Source organism: Rhinopithecus roxellana, chromosome 18 (genome assembly GCF_007565055.1).
Source record: "Rhinopithecus roxellana isolate Shanxi Qingling chromosome 18, ASM756505v1, whole genome shotgun sequence".
NCBI classification, from domain to species: Eukaryota; Metazoa; Chordata; class Mammalia; order Primates; family Cercopithecidae; genus Rhinopithecus; species Rhinopithecus roxellana.
Genome location: NC_044566.1, coordinates 64618225 through 64641423, shown reverse-complemented (window position 1 = coordinate 64641423; position 23199 = coordinate 64618225). Strand labels below are relative to the sequence as shown.

The window sequence follows — 23199 nt, the reverse complement described above, 5'->3', positions numbered from 1 at the left end:
TAGTGCCAGCTACTCGGGAGGCTGAGGCGGGAGAATGGCGTGAACCTGGGAGGCAGAGCTTGCAGTGAGCCGAGATCACGCCACTGCACTCCAGCCTGGGCGACAGAGCAAGACTCCGTCTCAAAAAAAAAAATTGTCACACATGACACAATTGCACCTGGCACATTAATAAATAAAAGCTTGCAGGCCGGGCGCGGTGGCGCAAGCCTGTAATCCCAGCACTTTGGGAGGCCGAGACGGGCGGATCACGAGGTCAGGAGATCGAGACCATCCTGGCTAACCCGGTGAAACCCCGTCTCTACTAAAAAATACAAAAAACTAGCCGGGCGAGGTGGCGGGCGCCTGTGGTCCCAGCTACTCGTGAGGCTGAGGCAGGAGAATGGCGTAAACCCAGGAGGCGGAGCTTGCAGTGAGCTGAGATCCGGCCACTGCACTACAGCCTGGGCGACCAAGCTAGACTCCGTCTCAAAAAAAAAAAAAAAAGGCTTGTAAATTTTGCCTGTCATTGTTAATTCCCAATTAGCACAGTGGTAGATTAAGAGAAAAATTCTGGCCCAGCGCGGTGGCTCACGCTTGTAATCCCAGCACTTTGGGAGACCGAGAGGGGCAGATCACCTGAGGTCGGGAGTTTGAGACCAGCTTGACCAACATGGCGAAACCCTGGCTCTACTGAAAGTATAAAAGTAATCGGGCCTGGTGGTGCATGCTTGTAATTCCAGCTACTGGAGAGGCTGAGGCAGGAGAATCGCTTGCACCCCGGAGGTGGGGGTTGCAGTGAGCCGAGATTGCGCCATTGCACCCCAGACTGGGCAACAAGAGCGAAACCCCGTCTCAAAAAATAAATAAATAATTAATTAAAAAGAAAAAAAATCTTAACAGCCTGGGTAACACAGTGGGACCCAGTCTCTATAAAAAAAATTTAAAAATTAGCCAGAAGTGGTGCATGCCTGTAGTCCCAGCTACTCAGGAGGCGGAGGTGGGAGGATCACTTGAGCCCAGGTGGTCAAGGCTGCAATGAGCCATGATTGTGCCACTGCACTCCAGCATCTGGGTGCAAAGTGAGACCCTGTCTCAAAAACAAACAAAAAAATGGTTTATAATAATTTAATGACTTATTAAACTAACATCAGCACTTTCTTACTATTGTAATACAAAAAGAAAATATTTAATCCTTGGAGTTAATATGTAAAATAAACCATGCAGGAAATGTAATTGGAACCAAAATTTATTCATTCTTTGAAAGTGACTTAGTACAGCCGGGAGCAGTGGCTCACGCCTGTAATCCCAGCACTTTGGGAAGCTGAGACTGGTGGATCACCTGAGGTCAGGAGTTCGAGACCAGCCTGACCAACATGGAGAAACCCCGTCTCTACTAAAAATACAAAAATTAGCCGGGCGTGGTGGCGCATGCCTATGATCCCAGCTACTTGGGAGGCTGAGGCAGGAGAACTGCTTGAACCTGGGAAGAGAAGGTTGCCATGAGCCAAGATCACGCCATCGCGCTCCAGCCTGGATGACAAGAGCGAAACTCCATCTCAAAAAAAAAAAAAAAAGTGTCTTAGTACAATATACTTAAATTGTCATCCCAAGTAATTCATAGGGATATTAGAGACATAGATCAAAAACAATTAGGATGGGGAAGAGAGAAAAGAGACTGAGGGAATTAATGCTTATCTTGAACAAACCAATGAAAAGGTGTTTTAAGCAATAAAGTAATGAAAATTTATTAGAAGGAACAGAATCTAAGATTGAAAGAGCATGAGATGGCTGGTTGCTATATTTTTTAAAAGATCTCTAGAATCAGTAGGATGCTTTTTTCCCCCCCCTTTGAGATGAACTCTTGCTCTGTTGCCCAGGCTGGAGTGAAGTGACACAATCTTGGATCACTGCAACCTCCGCCTCCCGGGTTCGAATGATTCTCCTGTCTCAGACTCTGGAGTAGCTGGGATTACAGGCTTGCACCACCACATCCAGCTAATTTTTGTATTTTTAGTAGAGATGGGATTTCACCATGTTGGCCAGGCTGGTCTCGAACTCCTGACCTCACATGATCTGCCCACCTCGGCCTCCCAGAGTGCTGGGATTACAGGCATAAGCCCCTGCACCCAGCCTGAAACCAGTTTTATCTGAGACTGCTGAGATGACTTGCTGCAACTTAAGGACTAATTTTGGCCACCGCCGTTCCTCACCATTTGGAGCTTGCCAGCTCCCCAGAAACTTACTAGTGCCAGATAGCTTTCTCAACAAGCAATAGGTAACATTTCTTTTTCATAAAACCCCCAACCTTCTGTTTGTTCCTCAGACACAAAGAAAACCACCTAATCTGTGTGTATGCCCCCAGTTGCAATTCTTTCTCCCCAAATAAAATGTTAAGAGATTCATCTCCACATTTTTTTTTTTTTTTTTTTTTTTTTTTTGGGGCGGAGTCTCGCTCTGTCGCCCGGGCTGGAGTGCAGAGGCCGGATCTCAGCTCACTGCAAGCTCCGCCTCCCGGGTTTACGCCATTCTCCTGCCTCAGCCTCCTGAGTAGCTGGGACTACAGGCGCCCGCCACCTCGCCCGGCTAGTTTTTGTATTTTTTAGTAGAGACGGGGTTTCACCGTGTTAGCCAGGATGGTCTCGATCTCCTGACCTCGTGATCCGCCCGTCTCGGCCTCCCAAAGTGCTGGGATTACAGGCTTGAGCCACCGCGCCCGGCCCACATTTTTATTTTTATATCAACAGTTGTTTTACAAATACCCTTCAAAGGGATCAATTATTTTACTATGATGAGCACAGTCAGAGATGAAAGCTTATATAATAGCTTTTGCTTTTCATCTATCCTAGGTATTTTATTGATAATCATGTTTCAACTGTGGTCATTTCAACTTTGCTTCTGAGCCCTTTTGATATGATGAGTCATCTTTCATATTTCCCTGCTTTGTTATAATGAGATGTTCCATCGTTGCCTACATTTCCTGACCCCCACCTGAATCTGTCATTGTTCCAAAACATTGTTTTCTTTTAGTGGGACACAGTAGTTAAGGAGCAAAATCTAGAAGCTAGGAGTATTTGTTCCTCTACATGGTCATTATTTATAGGCTTTTCAGGGAACAGAGCTAGGAATGAATATGTTATATTAGCATTATAACATGAATTCATACTGAACCACAGGGTTTTTTCTGAATCTCACTAATCTTACATTTGCATTTCTTTTGTCTCATGCCAAATAGTCCAGTTTTCAAAATTAGAACCAATTTTTTTTTTTTTTTTTTTTGGAGACAGAATCTTACTCTGTCGCCCAGGCTGGAGTGCAGTGGCACAATATCGGCTCACTGCAACTCCACCTCCCGGGTTTCAACGATTCTCGGGCCTCAGCCTCTGGAGTAGCTGGGATTACAGGCGCCCACCACCATGCCTGGCTAATTTTTGTATTTTCAGTAGAGAGGGGGTTTCACCATGTTGCCCAGGCTGGTCTTGAACTTCTGACCTCAAGTGATCCACCCTCCTCAGCCTCCCAAAGTGCTGAGATTACAGGCGTGAGCCACCACGCCTGGCCCAAAAATCTTACTTGCTTTATCCTACACATAGCTGCCACTATCACAGAATAAAAATACACACAAATACCACCCACAATACAATTAATAAAAATAATTTAAACTTAGTTTACAGTTACTTTTTTCCTTAGAGAAATTCCAACTTACTATGCACAGTAAATTGAAGTGTGTAAAGTCAGATGGTGTTTCTTGCTAGATGGTTATGCTGCCAACTGGAACTCAAGTTTTACTTGTTTCATTTTACTTTCTATTTTTATTGATTTCTTTTTTTAAATTATGTTCTATAAGTATGTAGAATATTAACATGGAGTACAGGAAAAAGAAATCAGTGTTAAGATATTCTGAAGTTCTTATATTTTGTAAGAGAAAGGTGTGTATGTAAGTAGGTATTTTAAAATCAAATATATATTAGCTATGTAAGCATAGCTACTAAAAGAATAAAAAATTGGTACTGGCCGGGTGTGGTGACTCATGCCTATAATCCCAGAACTTTGGGAGGCCAAGACAGGTGGATCACTTGAGCCCAGGAGTTTCACACCAGCCTGGACAATATGACAAAATCCTGTCTCTGCAAAAAACAACAAAATTAGCTGGGCGTGCTGGTGCATGTCTGTATTCCCAGCTATTCAGGAGTGAGGGGCTGAGCCCCGTGGGTTGAGGCTGCAGTGAGCCGTGATTGTGCCACTGCACTCCATCCTGGGCAACAAAGGGAGATGCTGTCTCAAAAAAAAAAAAAAAAGAATAATTAGTAGTGATGGGAGACAGAAAACTTGAACAATCACACAGGAGGCAGGATAATAGTCTATTACTGCCTAACAAATTACCTAAAAACTTAGTGGCTTAAAATAACAAATATTTATTATGTCTGTTATTGTAGATCAAGAACTGGAAGAAGCTCACCTGGGTGGCCCTGACTCAGTGTCTCTCATGAGGTTGCAGTCCACATGTAGGCCAGGGCTGCAGTCATGGGAAGGCCTGACAGGGGCTCATGGATCTGCTTATAAGCCCACTCACGTGCCTGTTAGTATGAGGCTCCAGTTCTTCTCTAGTTGTCTCCACAGTGGTACACTGCCTTTATTTATTTATTTATTTATTTATTTATTTATTTATTTATTTATTTTCGAGACAGGGTCTTTCTCTGTCTCCCAGGCTGCAGTGCAGTGGTGCAGTCACAACTCACTGCAACTTCCGCCTCCTGGGCTCCAGCAATCCTCTTGCCTCAGTCTCCCAAGTAGCTGAGACTACAGGTATGTACCACCATACCCAGCTAATTTTTGTATTTTTTGTAGTTGCCCAGGCTGGTCTCGAACTCCGGAGCTCAAGCAATCCGCCTACCTTGGCTTCCCAAAGTGCTGGGATTACAGGTGTGCACCACTGCGCCTGACCATACACTTGTTATTTCTCCCTCCCTCCCTTCCTCTTTTTTTTTTTTTTTTTTTTTTTTTTTGACAGAGTCTCACTCTATTGCCCAGGCTGGTGTGCAGTGGCACAGTGCACAGATCTCAGTAATGCGATCTTGGCTCACTGAAGCCTCTGCCTCCCGGGTTCAACCGATTCTTGTGCCTCAACCTCCCTAGTAGCTGGGATTACAGGCATGAGCCACCACACCTGGCTAATTTTTGTATTTTTAGTAGAGATGGGGTTTCACCGTGTTGGCCAGACTGGTCTCCAACTCCTGACCCTCAGGTGATCCACCCACTTCGGCCTCCCAAAGTGCTGGGATTACAGGCTTGAGCCACTGCGCCCGGCCTTACACTGTAATTTCTATTTCAGTCATTAGAAGCAAGTTACTAAGTGCTTCCCACAGTCAAGCAGAGGGGAATTAGGCAGTAAAAATGAAATGGAAAAGTACCAGAGAATATGTGGACATATGTTAAAACTGTCACAGGCAGAAAGGAAAAAAAAAACATAAGCAAAACAAAAATAGAAAACAAAATAGGCCGGGCGCGGTGGCTCAAGCCTGTAATCCCAGCACTTTGGGAGGCCGAGACGGGTGGATCATGAGGTCAGGAGATCGAGACCATCCTGGCTAACACGGTGAAACCCCGTCTCTACTAAAAATACAAAAACTAGCCGGGCGAGGTGGCGGGCGCCTGTAGTCCCAGCTACTCGGGAGGCTGAGGCAGGAGAATGGCGTGAACCCGGGAGGCGGAGCTTGCAATGAGCTGAGATCCGGCCACTGCACTCCAGTCCGGGCGACAGAGCGAGACTCCGCCTCAAAAAACACAAAAAACGAAAACAAAATAAAATGCTACAAACGAATATGAATAGATGTTATGCTTGCCTATTGAAAGAGAAATACTTGAAGGTTGGATTTTTTAAAATGGTAGCAATGTACAGTTTATGATATGCCACAAATTATAACAACACAGAAAGTAAAGAAATAAAAAATGTATACTAGAGAAATATTAAGCAAAAGAAAGTGAAACAACAATAATATATAAAATAGACATTTTTGCAAAATGCATTACTAGGCAAAAGAAAGATTACTTATTGATAAAAAAGAACAATTAACTAGAAAATTCTAAGGGTTTTGTTTTTATTTTATTTTTATTTTGATTGATAGAGCATGGGGTCATGCTCTATCACCCAGGCCGGAGTGCAGTAGCCAACTCCTGGGCTCAAGCAATCTTCCCACCTCAGCCTCCTGAGTAGTTGGGACTACAAGCACATGCCACCATGCCCAACTCAGTTTAAAACTGTATGCACCTTACATATGGAACCATTCATAACTATATGGTGAAATTGAAAAATCCATAATTATTCTACACTTTCATAAAGTCACGCAGAAAAAAATCTGCTTAGCACATATATGGCTTTGATACTAAATGTAAAAAATTGATCTGCACCCAATAATGAGGAAATGACTGATTTTTCAATATGTGAAACACTTACACAAACTGAATACTAACTGGATCATAAGGGATTTCTCAACAAATATTAAAGAATGAACCATGTACACATGGCATTCCCTGACTGCAATGCACAAAGGAAAGTTAATACTAAAAAATCAGAGAGTAATATTTGGAGAAATTTTAAAATGCTCTTGTGTAGAAAATTTTAAGCAGATTCATATGTTCATTATTATTATTATTATTATTATTATTATTATTATTATTATTATTTTTATCTTTTGAGATGGTCTCACTCTGTCACCCAGGCTGGGGTGCAGTGGTATAATCACAGCTCATTGCATCCTTGACCTCCTGGGTTCAGGTGATCCGCCCAACTCAGCCTCTAGAGTAACTGGGAAAACAGGTGTGAGCCACCATGTCTGGCTAATTTTTTTTTTTTTTTTAATAAAAATGAGGTTTTGCAATGTTGCCCAGTCTGGCTGTGAACTCCTGAACTCAAGTGATCCACAGTGCCTCTGATATGTTTATTAATTTTAAAAGTGGACTCCATGGCTAGGCACAGTGGCTCATGCCTGTAATCCCAGCACTTGGGAAGCTGAGGAGGGCGGATCAGTTGAGACCAGGAGTTCAAGACCAGCCTGACCAACACAGTGAAATTCTGTCTCTACTAAAAATACAAAAATTAGCCAGGCATGGTGGCAGGTGCCTGTAATCCTAGGTACTTGGGAGGCTGAGGCAGGAGAATCGCCTGAACCCAGAAGGTGGAGGTTGCAGTGAGTAGAGATTGGGCCACTGCATTCCAGCCTGGGCAACAGAGCGAGACCCTGTCTCAAAAATAAAAAATAATACAAAAAAAGTGGACTTCAAAACAATTCAAGGTCAAAGGAAAAATTTCAAACTTACAGAGTTGTATTTAAGACAATACGAATAATTATGTCTACTCTTTCATTCATATTCTCTGATTGCTAACATTTTGTTACATCTGCTTTAAAATCCCTTTTATAGACCAGGCACGGTTGCTCATGCCTGTAATCCCAGCATTTTGGGAAGCTGAGTCGGGTAGATCACTTGAGTCCAGGAGTTTGAGACCAGCCTGATCAATATGACGAAACCCCCTCTCTACCTAAAATACAAAAATTAGCCAGGCATGGTGGTGCATACCTGTAATCCCAGCTATTTGGGAGGCTAAGGCACAAGAATTACTTGAACCCAGGAGGCCGGAGGGTGCAGTGAGCCGAGATCACGCCACTTCACTCCAGCCTGGGTGACAGAGTGAGACTCTACCTCAAAAAAAAGTTTCAGGCATAATGTCTCTTTATCTTTACATCCTCAGCATGTATTAAAGAACAAGAGCAGTGCAGCCATAATGACAGAGCAAATATCACTCATACTGATAGAATCTTCAGATTGCCTCAATGGTCCCAGTACTTTCCACTGTGGACTGTCCTCCTCTCCTGACCGGGATCTACTCCAGGAACAGGTGTTGCATTTACTTGCCATGTCTCTGAGGTCTCCTTCAATCTGGAATGGCCCCTTGGCCTTTCCATCTCTCATGACACTGACAGTTTTGAAGAGCCCGGGCCAGTGGTTTCCAGACAATTTTATTGATTGATTGATTGATTGATTGATTGGGGCAGAGTCTTGCTCTGTGGCCCAGGCTGGAGTGTAGTGGTGTGATCTCGGCTCACTGCAACCTCTGCCTCCCGGGTTCAAGTGATTCTTCTGCCTCAGCCTCCTGAATAGCTGTGATTACAGGCACATGCCACCACACCTAATTTTTGTATTTTTAGTAGAGACAGGGTTTTGCCATGTTGGTCAGGCTAGTCTCGAACTCCTGACCTCGTGATTCACCCACCTTGGCCTCCCAAAGTGTTGAGATTACAGCCGTGAGCCACAACGCCCAGCCCAGAGTCAATTTTAAACATGTTCCTCTGGTGATGATGATGTCCTCTCCAGTTTGAGAACCACCACATCAGAGGCGTCTTCCTGTCTGAACCATTCTTTCCTGTTGCTCTCAGGAAGGCAGAAAGGTACGACTGGGCTCACCCCATACTCATCTGGAACTCCCACACCCAACCCCATGCCTGGCACCCAGTAGGTACTCATTAAGAACGTGACTTGGGGCTGGGCACAGTGGCTCAAGCCTGTAATCCCAGCACTTTGGGAGGCCGAGACGGGCGGATCACGAGGTCAGGAGATCGGGACCATCCTGGCTAACACGGTGAAACCCCGTCTCTACTAAAAAAAAAGTACAAAAAATTAGCCGGGCGAGGTGGCGGGCGCCTGTAGTCCCAGCTACTCGGGAGGCTGAGGCAGGAGAATGGCGTAAACCCGGGAGGCGGAGCTTGCAGTGAGCTGAGATCTGGCCACTGCACTCCAGTCCGGGCGACAGAGCGAGACTCTGCCTCAAAAAAAAAAAAAAAAAAAAAAAGAACGTGACTTGGTTGTTATGTAGACCAGGGTTCCAGCCTATCTGTGACACAGAGTGCGCTGGGCAAGGACTTCACCTCTCCAGGATCACTTCTCCCATCTGTAAATCTTGGTTTGGGGGTGGAGGGTGGGTGGGACTAGGTGGTCTTTAAAGGCTCTTGCAACTTTGGTTGTTGCCTCTCAGAAGAACTTTTTTTTTTTTTTTAACTTGCTTATTTTATTCCTTTTACGTAAATGAAGAGGTATATGGCCATTCTTAGCGTTAATATGAAGGTTGGAAACTGAGTCCCAAGACCTAAGAATCAAGCTCAGGCTAAATTTCACCAACTCACACATAAGGATATGAGTGGAAGCACTAATGAATTTTCTCTGCCTTGACCTGAACGTGGCTTTTTTCTCTACTTTCTACTTGATGTTTTTCAGGAGGGCTGACCGAGCATTCACAACTGCTTTGAAGGCATCTTCACTGCCAGGTGCTACACATTTGTCAGGGTGAAGAAGCAGAACAAGTTTCTGATACGCTTTATTGACTTCATCTCTTGAGGCCCCAGGTTTGACTCCCAGCATGTCCCAACTGTCTTTACTATTTCGAATTCTGCGAATGGAATCTGCTTGTTCTTTGGTGAAACTAGCACTGCTATTTGTGGTAGGGCGTTTCCCGCCATTTTCACATAAATCAACTATGGATACATAAAAGGTCTGGAACATCTCATTAATGCCTTCTCCAGTTTGTGCTGAAGTTTCAAAGTACAGGAACCCTTTGCTTTCAGCCCAAAGACGTCCTTCACTTTCATCTACACAGCGGTGTTTGGTACAATCAATCTTGTTGGCACGAACTACAAATATAATATTTTCCATGTTTCCATGAGGTCCAAGCTCTTGCTTCATTTCTGCCAGCCATGCATCAAGGACGTCAAAGGAGTCTTTCTGCCCAACATCATAGACCAATATCACACCCTGTGTGTCCTTGTAAAACTCATTTCGAACCTCATAGAAGAAGGGATGTCCAGCCATATCAAAGATGTTAACTTTGATTTCTCTGTCTCTGACGTGTACCTTTGTAACTCCATAGTCAATTCCAATTGTTGCCAGGTATTTAGACACAAATCTTTTCTCATGGTATCTCTTTATAATACAGCTCCCCTGACGTTCCGCCAACTCCCAGGCCCGGCTGGGGGAACTACACTTTCATCCTCCACCTCCCGGTCCCGGACAATCCCCTAGAACGCGGGTAAGGCATCTAGGCCGACGGCCCCGCATGGGGACCCAGGCCTCCTTACTCTTTTGGGGACAAATTCAAGGCCTAGAGGCCACCCCAGACTCCATCTCCGGGAGAGTGACGTCGGAGGACGAGGGGGCAACGCAAAGGTCAGAAAGGTCGGGGAGCTTTGCTCGCGGAGCCGCAACCCTCGGGGGAGACCCGGGCCTGCTCCTCAGAAGAACTTCTTTCTTCCCACTCCAGGAGCTAGATTAAGTGTCTTAGGTCTCCCAAGTCAGTAACTCATTCATCAAATACTTATGAATCACCTATGAGGCGGAACCTGGGACTTGATTTTCTTCATTTCTTCTTTTTGAGACAGAGTCTTGCTCTGTCACCGAGGCTGGAGTGCAGTAGCGTGATCCCAGCTCACTGCAACCTCAAACTCCTCAACTCAAGGGATCCTCCTGCCTCAGCCTCCTAAGTGGCTGGGACTTCAGGTATGCACCACCACACCCAGCTAATATTTATTGACGTATTTATTTATTTTTAGAGATGGTCTCATTATGTTGCCCAGGCTGATCTCTAACCCCTGGGCTCAAGCAATCCTCTTGCCACTTTGGCTGGGCTAAAGGATGCCCAGACAGCTGGTAAAACTATTTCTGGATGGGTCTGTGAGGGTGTTTCCAGAAGAGATTAGCATTTCTGAGTCAGGAGATTGAGTAAAGATTATTGGCCCTCACTCATGTGCGTAAGCATCCTGCAATCTGTTGAGGGCCTGAATAGAACAAAAAGATGAAGGAAAGGCGCATTTCCTCTCTTTCTTTTCCCTCCTGGGTCTGGGACAACCATCATCCCCTGCCCTTAGACACTGGAGCTCTTGGTTCTTGGGGCTTTAGACTCTAGGACCAGCAGGGTACCCTCTCCAACACCTCTAGTTCATAGGACTTCCTACCACGACTGAATTACACCATCAGCTTTCCTAGTTCCCCAGCTTTCAGACAGCATATTGTGGGACTTCTTGGCCCCCATAAGCAGGTGAGCTAATTCCTAATATAAAGACACTCATGTATCTATGTATGTCCTATTGGTTCCGTTTCTCTGGCTAATACAGACATCTTGCAATATTAAGTCTTTCAGTTCATGAACACGGAATGTCTTTCCATTCATTTGTGTTTTATTTCTTTCAGCAAGGTTTTTGTAGTTTTGATTGTACAAATCTTCCACTTTCCTGGTTAATTTAATTCCCATATATCTATTCTTTTCCATCCTCTTGTAACCGGATTTTTTTTTTTTTTTTTTTTTTTTTTTTTTTTTTTTGAGATGGAGTCTCACTCTGTCACCCAGGCAGCAGAAGTGCAGCGCTGCGATCTTGGCTCACCACAACCTCTGCCTCCTGGGTTCAAGCAATTCTGCCCCAGTCTCCCAAGTAGCTGGGATTACAGGCGCATGCCGCCACGCCTGGCTAATTTTTTGTCTTTTAATAGAGATGGGGTTTGACCCTGTTGCCCAGGCTGGTCTTGAACTCCTGAGCTCAGGGAATCCACTCGCCTCAGACTCCCAAAGTCCTGGGATTACAGGCATGAGCCACTGCGCCCAGCTGTTGGAATTGTTTTCTTAATTTTCTTTTCAGATTGTTCATTGTTAGTGTATAGAAATGCAACTGACTTTTGCATGTTGACTTCTTTGTCCTGCTTCTTTGCTGAATTTACATATTAGTTCTAACAGTTTTTCAAGGAATCTTAAGGTTTTTTTGTTTTTGATTTCTTGTTTTTTTGAGATGGAGTCTCACTCTGTCGCCCAGGCTGGAGCACAATGGCATGATCTCTGCTCACTGCAACCTCCGCCTCCTAGGTTCAAGTGATTCTCCTGCCTCAGCCTCCCTAGTAGCTGGGATTACAGGCGCGCGCCACTGCACTCAGCTGATTTTTGTATTTTTAGTAGAGAGGGCATTTCACCATGTTGGTCAGGCTGGTCTCAAACTCCTGACCTCGTGATCCGCCCGCCTTGGCCTCCCAAAATGCTGGGATTAAAGGCGAGAGCCACCATGCCTGGCCAGGAATCTTAAAGTTTTGTACATATAAATTGTCATCTATGGAAAACGTTAATTTATATGTACCTTTACAACTTGAATGCCCTTTACTACTTTTTCTTGCTTAATTGCTCTGGAAAATTGGGGAAAGAAAAGTATCTTCAAACGGGGGTAGGGGCCGGGTGCGGTGGCTCACATCTGTAATCTCAACACTCTGGGAGGCTGAGGTAGGCTGATCACTTGAGGTCAGGAGTTTGAGAACAGCTTAGCGAACACGGCAAAACCCCATCTCTACCAAAAATAAAAAAATTAGCTGGGTGTGGTGGCATGCGCCTGTAATCCTAGCTACTCGGGAGACTGAGGTGGCAGAATTCCTTGAACCCAGGAGGTAGAGGTTGCAGTGAGCTGAGATGTTGCCACTGCACTCCATCCTGGACAACAGGGTAAGACTCAGTCTCAATAAAAAATAAAAAATAAAACAAATGAGAGTAGGACAATGAATATCCACATAGAAAAAAATGAAATTTGGCCAGGCGCAGTGGCTCATGCCTGTAATCCCAGCATTTTGGGTGGCCGAGGCAGGTGGATCACCTTGAGATCAGGAGTTTGAGACCACACATGCCAAACTCCTGAGGTGGTGGTTGCACAAAACTGTGAATATTTTCATACAGAAACGCCGTCTCTATTCGGAACAAAAAATCAGCTGGGTGTGGTTGCGCACCTGTAATCCCAGCTACAGTCTGGGCAAGAGGCTGAGGCAAGACAATCGCTTGAACCTGGGAGGCAGCAGCTGCAGTGAACCAAGATTGCACCACTGCACTCCAGCCTGGGCAAGAGTGAGACTCTGTCTCTAAAAAAACAAAAAGTAAAGAAATGTGTATATTTTTACAAAAAGTATATATACAAAAATGAACTCAAAGTCGATTAAGGACTTAGATGTAAGAGCTAAAATCAATTCTTAGATGAAAATATAGAGGTTGGCCGGGCGCGGTGGCTCAAGCCTGTAATCCCAGCACTTTGGGAGGCCGAGGCGGGTGGATCACAAGGTCAGGAGATCGAGACCCTCCTGGCTAACACGGTGAAACCCCGTCTCTACTAAAAATACAAAAAACTAGCCGGTGCCGTGGCAGGCGCTTGTAGTCCCAGCTACTGGGAGGCTGAGGCAGGAGAACGGCGGGAACCCGGGAGGCGGAGCTTTCAGTGAGCCGAGATCGCGCCACTGCACTCCAGCCTGGGAGACACAGCGAGACTCCGTCTCAAAAAAAAAAAAAAAAGAAAATATAGAGGCAAATCTTCATGACCTTGGATGTCTATGTTTTCTTAGATACCACACAAAAGCCGAGCAGTGAAATATTAATAAATCAGACTTCATCAATATTAAAAACTTTTGTGCATCCCAGGGAATTACTAAGAAAGTGAAAAGACAGCCTCCATCATGTGAGAATATACTTGCAAATAATGTATCTGATACAGTTTACTATCCAGAATGTATAAAGAACTCTTACAACTCAGTGACAAAAAGGTCAACAACTCAATTAAAAATGGATTAAGGACTTGAATAGACATGTCTCCAAAACACGGCCAACCAGCACAGGAAAAGATGTTTAACGTCACAGTCATTAGAAAAATGTGTATTAAAACCATAACTGGCTGGGCGTGGTAGCTCACACCTGTAATCCTAGCACTCTGGGAGACTGAGGTGGGTGGATCACTTGAGCCCAGGAGTTTGAGACCAGCCTGGGCAACAAGGTGAGACCCAGTCTCTATCAAAAATACAAAAATTAGCAGGGCATGGTGGCGTGCGCCTGCCATCCCAACTACTCAGGATGCTGAGGCAGGAGGATCACCTGAGCCCAGTAGGTCAAAACTGTAGTGAGCTGTGATTGTACCATTGCATTCCAGGCTAAGCGACAGGGTAAGACCCTGTCTCAAAAACAAAAACAAAAGTACACAAAAACCATAATGACATGCCACTTCACATCCAAATTGCCAGTGGAAACATAAAATGGAGCAGCTACTGGGGAAAACTAGTGATTCTTCAAAAGATATACATTAATTATCATTTGACCCAGCAATTCATTACTGGGTTTATGCTCAAAATAACTGAAAACAGGTGTTCCAATAAATACTTATACATGAATTTTCATACAGTATTATTCACAGTAGACAAAAAAATGGAAACAACCTGAATATCCATTAATGGACGAAAGGATAAACAAAATGTGGTCTATCCATACAATGGAATATTATTGTTAAAAAGGAATGAATTATTTATGTATGCTAGAACTTGAATGAACCTCAAAAATATGGTGAGTGGAAGAAGCTAGACACAATAGATCGCATACTGCATGGCTTCATTTATATGAAGTACCTAATATAAAGTAAATCTACGGAGACAGGAACCAGATGGGTGGTTTCCAGGGGCTGGAAAAGTGAAGAATGGGTATTGACTATTTAATGGGTACCAGATTTTCTTTTGGGATGATGAAAATGTTTTAGAACTTGATAAAGGTGGTGGTTGCACAAAACTGTGAATATACTGTCACTGAATTGTACACTTTAAAATGTCTAATTTTATGTGAATTTCCCCTTAATGTTTTTAGAAAAGAATGAAGCACATCTTTGACACAAAAACTTTGGGATACGTGACAATTAGAGAATTAGACAACATGTATAAAATAAAAGGCCGAGCTTAGTACGGTCATAGCTGTGAGATGATTATTTGATTGCCCTGATAGTGAATTTTGGGCATTCCTAACAAATTCTAAGCCTAGGCCATGTTCGGTTTGTTTGGGTTAACGGCACCTTTAAGAATCTATCTTACCTTTTCGTCCTTTCAATTTCTGAGTGCTTCACTACATGCCCAATGAATTAAACCTGTATAGACTCTTACTTAAACACACTTGTAATAGTCTCATAGTTTTGTTTTGTTTTGTTTTTTGAGCTGGAATCTTACTCTGTTGCCCAGGCTACAGTGCAGGGGCACTATCTCGGCTCACTGCAATCTCTGTTTCCCGAGTTCAAGTGACTCGCCTGTCTCCGCCTCCAGACTACCCGGGATTACAGAGGCCCGCCCCCACACCTGGCTAATTTTTTTATTTTTAGAAGTGACGGGGTTTACACCATGTCGGCCACACTGGTCTCCTGACCTAAAATGTTCTGCCCTCCTCGACCTCCAAAAGTGCTGAGATCACAGGCCTCAGTCCCCAGCATGAGCAGTATACAAAATTTTTTTAAAGTTAGTTTTGGCAAAGTGATGTGGCTCAGGCCTATAATCCTAGCACTTGGGAAGGCTGAGCCAGGAGGATAGCTCGACCTTAGGAGTTTGAGACCAGCCTGCAAACAATACCAAGATCCCCAGCTCAACAGAAAATTTAAAAATTACCTAAGCACAGTGGTGGTGTGTCCAGAATTCATTCCTTCTCATGGGTTCTTGGTCTCTCTGACTTAAACGAATGAAGCCATGGCCCTCACGGTGAATGCTACAGCTCTTAAAAGCAGCACGTCCGGAATTTGTTCCTTGTGGAAGGTTCGTGGTCCAGCAGAGAAGCCGCAGACCGCCGCAAACCCTCGCAGTGAATACTACAGCTGTTAAAAGTGGTGCCCATCCAAAAACAAAACAGCAAGACTTGTTAGAACAACCTAAAGAACTAACCTTATACACCTGGAAGAAAATCTCAAGACATTGCAGCGACCTGCGCGGGTGGCCCACTTTTATTGCCTTATCGGCCCCGGCCGTGTCCTGCTGATTGGTCCATTTTACGGAGTGCTGATTGGGTCATTTTACAGAGTGTTGATTGGTCCATTTTTACAGAGTTTTGGTTGGTCCATTTTTACAGAATGCTGATTGGTGCATTCACAATCTTCTAGCTAGACACAGAGTGCTGATTGGTGCATTTACAATCTTCTAGCTAGATAGAAAAGTTCTCCAAGTCCCCACCCGACCCAGAAGCTCCGCTGGCTTTACTTCTCAGTGTGTACCTGTAATCCTAGATATTCAGAAGGCTGACGTGGGAGAATCACTGCAGCCCAGGAGGTTGAGGCTGTAGTGAGCCACGATTGTGCTACTGCATTCCAACCTGGGCCACGGAGTGAGACCCTGTCCTAAAAAAAGTTTAAAGAAACAAGTCTTTGTTTGATGCCTGAAAGGTGCTTAAGCAGTGTTGCTTGTTTGGGTTTCTTAAGCTAGGATAAAAGGATCCATGCCAGAGGATTGTTCACTGTCCCATCTTTCATTACTGAAGATTGGTTCTAGTGCGCGTTATTTTTCTCACCATTACTGAGATCGGGAACTTAGCTGCCTAATTGCCATTCAGGATTGCAACAATGTTTACAGAAGGTGGGCTTTGAGTACTGTTTTATTTACTTGTCTTAAAAATATGTATTTTAGGCTGGGCGCAGTGGCTCACGCCTGTAATCCCAGCACTTTGGGAGGCCGAGGCGGGTGGATCAATTGAGGTCAGGAGTTGGAAAGCATCCTGGTCAACATGGTGAAACCCTATCTCTACTAAAAATGCCAAATTTAGCTGGACATGGTGGGGCTTGCTCTAATCCCAGCTACTCAGGAGGCTGAGGCAGGAGAATCGCTTGAACTCGGGAGGTGGAGGTTGCAGTGAGACGAGATGGCAATACTGCACTCCAGCCTGGGCAATAAGAGTGAAACTCTGTCTCAAAAAAAAAAAAAAAAAAAAAAAAATATATATATATATATATATATATATATATATATATATATATATATTAGATTACAAACACCGGCCTGGTATTTTTAATCTATAGGAATCTCTAGGTTCTATATCCATCTTTCATCTACCTTTGCAAAAGAAGCTACATAATTTATGATCACAACTCACTGCAGTCTCGACCTCCTGAGCTCACGCAATCCTCCCATGTCAGCCCTGGAGTAGCTAGGACTACAGGTATGCACCACCATGTCGGGCTAATTTTTAAAATTTCTGATAGAGACTGGGTCTTGTCATGTTGCCCAGGCTGGTCTCAAATTCCTAGGCTCAAATGATCCTCCCACCTTGGCGTCCCAAAATGCTGGCATTATAGGCATGAGCGGCCTTGCTCAGCTGTCCTTTTATTTTCTATAGGTAACTTACCTGTTTTTTTAAATTTTCCTTTTCCGTTTAAAAAACTATTAACTTTGTGTGAGATTTAATGTGGATTCTCTTCATTTATTTGTTTGTTTATTTGTTTATTTTTGGGACAGAGTTTGCCTCTTGTTCCCCAGGCTGGAGTGCAATGGTGTGGTTTCGGCTCATTACAACCTCTGCCTCCTGATTTCAAGAGATTCTCCTGCCTCGGCCTCCTGAGTCGCTGGGATTACAGGCGCATGCCACCACATTCAGTTAATTTTGTGTTTTTAGTATAGCTGGGGTTTCAACATTTTGGCCAGGCTGGTCTCGAACTCCTGACCTGGAGTGATCCATCCGCCATGGCCTCCCAAAGTGGTGGGATTACAGACGTGAGCCAGCGTGCCCGGCCTATTATTTATTTATTTATTTATTTATTTATTTATTTATTTATTTTGACTTTAAATTAGCTTCTCAAACTTTGAGATGGAAGGTGTAATTTAATATTGTCTTTCTAATTTACAGCTCTATAGTGCCACCTTCTGTTGTTTTTATAAGGAGTTTGAATATAGGGCATCCTACTTCCTGAGATCCGACCGCATCTCTGTTGGCCCCTCTGTTTTACTGGAACCCTTATCTTTCCTTTGTGCCATTTGTTCAAAAACTGCTTAAATCCTCAACACTCCTGGGAAGAGATGTAGCTGGTTAGTTTTGAGAGCTTATGGGGAGATCTCTCCCAGCCCATTCATATCTTACTGGAGACGCCTTGTGCCGAAACCCTTAGGGTTTCCGATATTATTTTCTTTCTTTTTTTTTTTTTTTTGAGACGGAGTCTCGCTCTGTGGCCCAGGCTGGAGTGCAGTGGCCGGATCTCAGCTCACTGCAAGCTCCGCCTCCCGGGTTTACGCCATTCTCCTGCCTCAGCCTTCCGAGTAGCTGGGACTACAGGCACCCGCAATAAACAATCCGAAAAGGAACAAGACAAGGATGCCTGCTTTTGCCACTTCTGTTCAATATTGCAATAGAAGTCCTAGCCAGAGAAATTAAGCAGGGAAAGAAATAAAAGATATCAAAATTGGAAAGAAAGCTCAATTACCACTGTCCAAAGACCACATGATCTTTATGTAGAAAACTAAAGATTCTACAAAATTTCTGTTGCAACTAATAAACAAAGGGAAGTATCAGGATAAAAAGCCAACATAAAAAAATAAGTTGCATTTCTATGCAATAACAATGAACAATCTGAAAGGGAAATTAAGAAAACAATTCCATTCACAATTGCATAAAAAAAAATACTTAGGAATAAATTTAACCAAATAGGCTAAAGGATTATACACTGAAAACTATAAACTGTTTTAGAAAGGAATTAAAGAAGACTTAAATTAAAGGACAGGCACAAATTTAAGGATAGTCAGTCCATATTCGTGGACTGGAAAACTAAATATTGTTAAGATGTCAATGTCACTGAAAGTAACATACAGATTTCATGTAATCTCTATCAAAATCCCAATCATATTTTGCAGAAATAGAAAAATCCTTCTTAAAATTCAAATGGTACCTCAAGGGAGCCTGAATAACCCCCCAAAGAAAAAAAAACTTTGGGCCAGGCATGGTGGCTCATGCCTGTAATCCTAGCATTTTGGGAGGCTGAGGCAGGTGGATCTCCTGAAGTCAGCCCCTGGCCAACATGGTGAAACACCCTCTCTACTAAAAATACAAAAAGTAGTCGGGGGTGGTGGCACATGCCTATAATCCCAGCTACTCAGGAGGCTAAAGCAGGAGAATCACTTGAACCCAGGAGGCAGAGGTTTCAGTGAGCTGAGGTTGTGCCACTGCATTGCAGCCTGGGCAGCAGAGTGAGACTCTGTCTCAAAACAAAACAAAACAAAATAAAACAAACAAACAAACAAACGCCGGGCGCGGTGGCTCAAGCCTGTAATCCCAGCACTTTGGGAGGCCGAGACGGGCGGATCACGAGGTCAGGAGATCGAGACCATCCTGGCTAACACGGTGAAACCCCGTCTCTACTAAAAAATACAAAAATCTAGCCGGGCGAGGTGGCAGGCGCCTGTAGTCCCAGCTACTCGGGAGGCTGAGGCAGGAGAATGGCGTGAACCCGGGAGGCGGAGCTGGCAGTGAGCTGAGATCCGGCCACTGCACTCCAGCCTGGGCGACAGAGCGAGACTCCGTCTCAAAACAAACAAACAAACAAACAAACAAACAAAAATCTTGAAAAAAAAGATTAACAAAACTAGAAGTCTCCCACTTCTTAATCTGGAAGCTTATTACAAAGCTACAGTAATCACAACAGCTTAGTTCTGGCATAAAGACAGAAATGTAGACCAGTGGAATAGAATTGAGACCTCAGAAATAAACCCACGCATATATGGTGAAATGATCTTTAACAAGAGTGCCAAGACCACTTAGAGGGAGAAGGACAGTATTTTCAACAAGTGGTATTGGGAAAACTAGATATTCACATGCAAAAGAATGAAGCTGGACTCTTTCTTCACACCACGTATAAAAATTAAAATGAGGCCGGGCCCGGTGGCTCACGCTCGCAATCCCAGCACTTTGGGAGGCCAAGGCAGGGAGATCACTCGAGGTCAGGAGTTCAAGACCAGCCTGGCCAACATGGTGGAACCCTGTCTCTACTAAAAGTACAAAAACTTAGCCAGGCATGGTGGTGCACGCCTATAATCCCACCTACTTGAGAGGCTGAGGCAGGAGAATAGCATGAACCTGAAAGGTAGAAGTTGCAGTGAGCCGAGATTTCGCCATTGCAAGTGCAGTGGTTTTTTTGAGATGGAGTCTCGCTTTGTCATCCAGGCTGGAGTGCAGTGGCGCCATCTCAGCTCACTGCAACCTCCGCCTCCCAGGTTCAAGCAGTTCTCTGCCTCAGCCTCGCGAGTGGCTGGGATTACAGGCATCTGCCACCATGCCCGACTAATTTTTGTATTTTTGGTAGAAATGGGGTTTCACCATCTTGGCTAGGCTGGTCTTGAACTCCTGACCTTGTGATCCACCCACCTCGGCCTCCCAAAGTGCTCGGATTACAGGCATGAGTCACTGCGCCCAGCCCAGCTTTTTTAAAAAAGGAGCTGGGGTCTCACTCTGCCCGCTGTGCTCATTCTGTTACCCAGGCTGCAGGGCAGTGGTGTGATCATGGCTCACTGCAATCTCCAACTCACAGCTCAAGTGATCCTCCCACCCCACCTCTCAAGTAACCAGCACTATAAGCATTCACCATTATGCCTGGCTAACTTTAAAATATTTTAGATAGAGGGTCTTGTTGTGTTGCCCAGGCTGGTCTCAAATGCCTTGCCTCAAGTGATCTTCCTGCCTCAGCCTCCCAAGGGTATTGGGATTACCGGCATGAGTCCTGGCACTGGCCTGAATGAACCTTAATAATAATATGCTAAGTCAAAGAAAAAGACAAATACCGCATGACTCCATGACTCCACCTATCCAAGGTATCTACAGGAGTGAAATTCATAGAGACAGACAATAGTGATTAAGTAAAATGGGGAATGGGGAGTTTTGGTTTAATGGCCATAGCTTTCGTTTTTCAAAATGAAAACATTCTAGAGATCTGTCACAAAACAATGTGAATATAGTTGACACTACTGAATTACACACTTAAATGGTTAAAATACGAAGTTTTATATTATGTGTTTTTTTGCTACAATTAAAAATTAGCCAAATACGAGGGTTCACACCTATAATCCCAGCACTTTGGGAGGCTGAGGTGCGAGGATCCCTTGAATCTGAGTTTGAGACCAGCCTGGACAACAATAGGGAGATATCATCTCTACAAAAAATAAAAATAAATTAGTCCAAGCCAGGCTCGGTGGCTCATGCCTGTAATCCCAACACTTTGGGAGGCCAAGGCGGGTGGATCACTTGAGGTCAGGAGTTTGAGACCAGCCTGACCAACATGGTGAAACCCCATCTCTACTGATAATACAAAATTAGCCAGGCATGGTGGTGCATGCCTGTAATCCCAGCTACTTGGGAACCCAGGAGGTGGAGGTTTCAGTGAGCCGAGATGGCACCATTGCACTCTAGCCTGGGCAACAAGAGTGACACTCAGTATCAATAATAATAATAATAAACAATCAAATTAATTAATTAACTGGGTGTGGTGGCGTGCACCTGTGGTCCTAGCTGTTCACAAGGCTGAGGTGGGAGGATTGCCTGAGCCCAGGAGGTCAAGGCTGCAGTGAGCCATGATTGCAACACTGCACTCCAGCCTAGGTGGCAGAACAAGACCTTGTCTCTAAATAAATAAACAAATAAAAATAAAAAAATGTAAGAGCAATGAAAAAGCTTCCAATAGTAAATTTTATGTTGTGCGTATTTTAGCCCATTTAAAAACAAAAAAGAGGCCGAGGTGCGGTGGCTTACACCTATAATCCTAGCACTTTGGGAGGCTGAGGCCAGCATGGATCACTTGAGCTCAGGAGTTCAAGATCAGCCGGGCAACATGGCAAAACCATGTTAGCCAGGTGTGATGGCTCGCACCTGTGGTCCCAGCTACTTTGGAGGCTGAGATGGGAGGATCACTCGAGCCCAGGAAGTCGAGGCTGCAGTGAGCCATGATCATGCCATTGCACTCCAGCCTGGGTGACAGAGTGAGACTCTGTCTCAAAAAAATAAAATAAAATTAAGAAAATTAATAATAATAATAATAATAATAATAAAAGAACAGTATTTAGGGAGGTTATTTTGGCAGGGGAGTGGTGAACTTTCAGGGCTCTAGGAACTTTTCATCTCTTTGTGAGGCTTACCTCCTGGTGGAATCATTCCTTAGGTTCTGGAAGTCTAGAGAAGACCTAGTAGACCCAAGAGAAGAACGTGTTTAACAGATCCCTGAACGCTTTGCCTTTTCATTAAAAAGACTGATCCATACATTGAGGCCTGAAACTCATATTTGAGGATAAGATATTGGAATTTATAGAATCATGGAATTTACCTCAGAGGTGGATTTATGTAGTTCAACAATTTTTTTTTGAATCATCTTTATGATATTACTGCCAAGTGAATATCAAACCTGGTCTTTTAAAAAATAATACTGTTGACCGGCTGTGGTGGCTCACTCCTGTAATCCCAGCACTTTGGGAGGCTGAGGCAGGTGGATCACTTGAGGTCAGGAGTTCACAACCAGCCTGGCTAACATGGCGAAACTCTGTCTCTACTAAAAATACAAGCGTTAGCTGGGCATGGTGGCAGGTACCTGTAATCCCAGCTACTCGGGAGGCTGAGGCAGGAGAATTGCTTGAACGCAGGAGGTGGAGGTTGCTGTGAGCTGAGATCATGCGATTGCACTCCAGCCTGGGCAACAAGAATGAAACTCCATCTCAAAAAAATGTTTTAAAATAATAATAATATTATTCTATTAGCAAATTGAGCAATCCAAAATGTATAGCAACGTTTGTAAAAATTACCTGTTACTCAACCAATCGTATATGAGCATTGCCAATATTTTGGCACACAAACGCTGGCTATCTCTCTTTTCCTGGATATCTCTTTATATACACTCTTCTACATAAATTAGCTCAAATTACACAAAGTGATATCATAAAATATTTGTCCTTTTGTGTCTGGCTTATTTCACTAAACATAATGTTTTCAAGTCTCACCCATGTCGTAGCATGTATAAAATTTAATTCCTTTTTAAGCAGAATAATATCCACCACAATTTGTTTATCCATTCATCTGTCAGTGGACACTTAGGTTGGGTCCTACTTTTGGCCGTAGTGAATAATGCTGTTATGAACAAATATCCATTTGAGTTTTTGCTTTCAATTTTTTTTTTTTTTTTTTGGTGAGACTGAAACTCAGTCTGTCTCCCAGGCTGGAGTGCAGTGGCATGATCTTGGCTCCCAAGATCATGATCTTGAACCTTCGCCTCCCAGGTTCAAGCGATTCTCCTGTCTCAGCCTCCCAAGTAGCTGAGACACCACCACGCCCCAGTTAATTTTTGTATTTTTAGTAGAGATGGGGTTTCACCATGTTGCCAAGGCTGGTCTGGAACTCCTGACCTCAAGTGATCCGCCCACCTTGGCCTC

The 23199-nt window shown here is 44.1% G+C and overlaps 1 pseudogene; it reads right to left on the bottom strand.

Moving 5' to 3' along the window:
• Positions 1-9225: 9225 nt before the first annotated feature.
• Positions 9226-10155, bottom strand: LOC104653994 (annotated as a pseudogene).
• Between the last annotated feature and the right edge of the window lie 13044 nt (positions 10156-23199).